The sequence below is a fragment of the Xiphophorus maculatus genome, chromosome 2 (genome assembly GCF_002775205.1).
Source record: "Xiphophorus maculatus strain JP 163 A chromosome 2, X_maculatus-5.0-male, whole genome shotgun sequence".
Classification (NCBI taxonomy): Eukaryota; Metazoa; Chordata; class Actinopteri; order Cyprinodontiformes; family Poeciliidae; genus Xiphophorus; species Xiphophorus maculatus.
Window position 1 is genome coordinate 26,025,973 of NC_036444.1, and position 5,000 is coordinate 26,030,972.

Sequence of the window (5,000 nt, forward strand, 5' to 3'; positions counted from 1 at the left end):
TGTTGATGATTTGATGGATCTTGTTCCAGAAGAGGGTGCAGCCGGGACAGTGGAGGAACAGGTGCTCTAAAGTCTCGGGGTCTGAAAGACAAACTGTACAGTCTCTGCCATACTTCTCCTTGTATATCTGGTGCAGGATGACGCCCGTAAAAATTCTTCTGTGCCTTAACAGAAAATCGGTGTTGTTGGCTTGTTGATGACTAAATTTGAGCTGTGTGTTTGACCAAATGTTGTAAACCGGTATACTGGGAAATATTTTTGCCCATTGCTTATGAGCTGTGGGTTCTTTGCTAATGTGTGAAACTAATAAACGGTACCATTTTTTTGTTGTCACTAAACTGATGTTTGTTTTCTTATCACCAATTGATAGAAGGAAAGTCGGGGCGTCATCCTGCACCTCCTGATGTCGTCTTCTCCTGCCAATGATCGAGGAGCAGTGGAAAGGCAAAGCGGCCTGGATCTTTTTAGCATGTTTAACTAAGATATTCTTTTTATAAGGCGTTCTAGATACTCTGAAAAGGTTGAGTATTTTATTGATATCCACTAATCCCCGATCATTCAGAACCTGCCCAAAGGTGTGAATACCGGCTCTCCTCCAGGACGGGAGACTTAGCATCCTGCCCTCACAGACCACCTCAGGGTTGTTGAAAATCGGCAGCGAGAGACAAGACCTGTACTTGACATGCGTGATGAGTTGAAACCTAATTTTGTTCCAGGCTTCAAGACATTCTGTGAATAATTCGTTAGACTGTATTAGTTTTGGATCAGAAATTGAACATAGATTATAAATGTTTTTTGTACCAAATGAGTTGAAACCGGATAGAAAATAGTCATGCCAAATGTGCTTGATAGGAGAAGTTAAGAACCTGGTGATAAGTTTTATTCTTATTGCTTGTTTTTTTGATTGAATGTCAACTAATTTGAGTCCTCCTTCTTTAGGCGGAGCAATCATTGTTTTATGGCTGACTAAATTGCTTCTGCTTTTCCAGATGAACAAAGAGATTTGACTGTTAAATCTGTTGAGTACTTGTTTTGGGAGATCATAAACACTGAGTGGATAAATGATTTTAGAGATGATTAAACTGTTTATTATAACTACTTTCCCTTTGATGGTTAATTTCCTTTGATTCCAGAGATTAAGCTGTTTTTGTATTTTGTTTATGATGTTTTTCCAGGTCTCGTCTCTCGCCGCTCTCCACTGCTTACCAAGGTACACGCCCAGGACCTTGACTGTGTCCTCCACCTCCCTGAACTTCCACCTTCCCGATGTCCGAGCCGCCCCGCCACAATACATTATCTCAGATTTGGTTGTATTAATTTTTGCTCCTGAGGCTGAACCGTACGTTTGTAGATGTTTAATAACCAATTCTAAACTGTTTTCATCTTTGACTGTTATTGAAGTGTCGTCTGCAAACTGAAATATTTTACTGTCATTGCCCTGTGGTGATTTTATTCCTCGAATATTTTTGTCCTGTCTAATCAGGATGGCGAGGGGCTCGGCCACCAGGCTGTAGAGCAGGGAGGACAGAGGACACCCCTGCCTGACTGACCTATGTAAACGGAAATAATCTGTGAAATGACCATTGCATTTGACCTTACTTTCTGCTTTTGAATATAATAACTGTAACTTGCTGATAAATGATTGACCAAATCCAAATTTATTTAAAACTGCCCATAAGAAGTTATGTTCCACCCTATCAAAAGCTTTACTAAAATCTATATTTAGAAATATGCCTTGTGAACTGACCATGGACTGGATAGTATGATTTATTGATAACACTGTATCTGAAATGTTTCTTTGAGGAATACCGTAAGCTTGCGATGAACTGATTAAAGTGCCTATTACTGATTTTAACCTGTTTGCTAGTATTTTGGAATATATTTTGTAATCTGTATTTAATAAACTAATGGGTCTGTAGTTTTCCAAGTTATTCCTGTCACCCTTGTTTTTGTAAAGAATGGTTATGACTCCTTGGGCGAAGGTCCTGGGCGTGCACCCTGTTTGCTCCATGACAGAAAAAACCCGCAATAGTATTTTACTTATTGGATCTTTGAACTGTTTATAAAATTCAGAAGTAATGCCATCATGTCCAGGACTTTTATTATTATTCAATGAGTTGATAACGTGTTTAATTTCTTCCTCTGTCAATGGAGCATCACAACAGAGACTGTCTTCCCGAGAGAGTGAGGAATCGATCACACCGACAACCTGATTTATTTTATTGGTAGAAATGTTTTCACTTGTAAAAAGATGTGAATAAAAAGTCTGAACCGTTTCTAAAATACTTGTTATGTCTGACACCTTTTCTCCCTTCTCATTTAGCAATTCATTTATTGTTGCGTTAGCTTGTTTGCGTTTCTCTTGAGCCAGAAAGAAAGCTGTAGATTTCTCTCCTTCTGTTAAATATTTTGCTTTGCTGCGAATAATGGCTCCTTTACATTTATTTATTTCTATTTGCTCTAGTTGTTTTTTTATTATCAAATAATCTGTTATGTCTCTGCTTTGGTCATTTTCTAAATGATCTAATTCACTATTTAACTTTCTTCTTAAAATGCATTCATTATGGAGTTCTCTCCGTTTTTTCTGTCTGCTATATTTTATGGAAAGGTTTTTGACTCTTTGTTTGGCCTGATCCCACCACTCTAGCAGGTTGTCAGTGTGATCCATTTCCCCACTCAGGGTCTGCAGCAGGATGCCAATCTCACCTCTGTAAGCCTCATCCTGAAGAAGAGCAGCATTCAGACACCAGAGACCCCCATTTCTGATGCCTCTTCCCATCTCAACCTGCAGGAAGGAGTGGTCACTCCAGACGTTGTCCCGGATGAGACAGGATGACACCTCGGGGACAAGAGAAGACGAGATCAGGCACAAGTCGAGTCGTGATTGTTTCAGTTTTCCTAAAATGACCTGTTTTCTGGTAAATTGTTTTTTACCTGGGTGAAAAAGTCTCCAAATATCTATCAAACTATTTTGTGTAATAATGTCAAAAAGTGTGTTCCTGCTATAATCCTCAGAAAATGTGCAGTTATTTGAAATGTCAGATTTTGTTAGTGTTATGTTAAAGTCTCCTATTATGATACAATTTGTAACTATCCATTGTCTTAAACCAATAAAGAACTTTTTCCTGTGTGTATCTATGTTTGGTGCATGAATATTAATTAACCTACATGATTTATTATTGTAAAAGAAATCTATTATGATAAGTTTACCCTGCTTATCTTTATGAATTAAATGACAATTGTTAAACAGACCCTCCCTCATAAAAATGGCAACCCCACCCGCTTGAGTACTTGATGTAGATGAAAACATTTTCCCTTTCCATTTATGTGACATCTCTTTTTCTTTTGAAATATCCCACTTTGTTTCTTGTAGACAGAGTATATCGAAATGCGATTGAAAAATGACTGCGTTCACCTTTTCTTCCCTGCTGAGCCCACGGGCATTAAGTGAGAGAAGGAGCATTAGTGTTAAGTGGAAAAAAGTTGCCATAGTCATTTTTTTGCTTTTCTTTTGGGTTTTGTTGCTAGGCTTGCCAGTCTTTTCCTCGTTTGTATTATTTTTGTAAGATCAAGATCAGGGTCCGACTCTACATAGTCCACTATTTTGAGCGTCCGCGGCAAAGCGCTCAGCGGGGTTTGAAAAGACGGCAGATGGGCCGGCGATAGAAGCTGCGAGTTTCCTTCGGCTACAGGGGGAAGAGGCGCAGCGACTTCTTCCCGCTCCTCTTCGACTGTGTTTTTACCGTTTTTGGATACTTCGCCCATAGCCAGCGCACCGGACACCTCTGCGTCCGGCGCCCTGGCCACAGACCACTCAGCACTTGGCATGCACTCGCTCAGCTCTTCCTCACCTCCCTCCACCTGCTCATTCTCTTCCACTTCCCCCTCCATTTCGCTTTCCTCTCCGCTCTGCGTATCGGCTTCCTTGAAGTCCGCTGTCAGACCCTGGTCTTGATCATCAGATTCACTTAAGTTGCAAATGCATTTATCTATTTGATTTTGGCAGATTTGACATTTCTTTTCCTGTTTTTTTTCCGAGCATTCTCTCACATAATGCCCCTGGACTCCGCAGAAATGACAGCAAAAATCAGGACAGTCCCTGACAATGTGGCCCGGTTGTAAACATATCCTGCAAACTTTAACCTGTCTATCATGAATAACTCTAAAATATTCTGGACCAAGAGCTGTGTTAAATCTGGCAGAATAAGGCAGAGACTGTACAGTTTCAGTAAATTTGACTTTTACAAACCGTGTTCCATCGGCAATCTTCGTTCCCGGCCACACCCGACGCTTGATTTCTGACACTGCTTTAACTCCCCAAGTATGTAACTTGCTTAAAATCTCCTCGTCTGTGATGTAGGCTGGTAACGTTAAGAAGGAGACCACCAGTTCATCATTTATAAGTTCTTTGGCGTGTATTGTAGATGAACCCATCTTGAATCCGTCCAAAAGTCTCTTTTTTGCTTTTTCATTGCTTAATGTGATTTCAAATTTCTTGTCCGATAATACTCGACATGCTAATAAACCTCCACACAGAAAGCGTATGTTTTTCATCAGGTCTAGCACTGAAATCTTTTCGTCTCCCACAACTTCAATCTGGACCGTGTTTTCTTTTTCAAATACTCCAGTCATTTTCACTTGTTCGAAGCTTGTTTCCGTGTTCCTTTCCAAATTGTCCAAAACCGAGGGATCCGTCCGCTTGTTCTTTGACAACTCCATTACAAAAAGGAGAAAACCCCTCCCCAACAGTAGAAAACTGTGGGGAGGTAATTCTACAAAATAAAAAAACACCAAAAAAGGTTCCAAAATCCAAAAAAGAACGAAATATCAGAGCTGCAAAAAAAAGTTACTCCTACCGCTGCGCAAACAAACAGCTGACTAACGCAGAGTGGGCGTTCTCAAGGTAGTGTGGCCGTAAGCCACAGAGTACTGCCAGCTACAGCTTTTCGTAAAGCAGCACATCCAGTTGGCACTTTGTTTCTTTTTGCTTTGATTACACC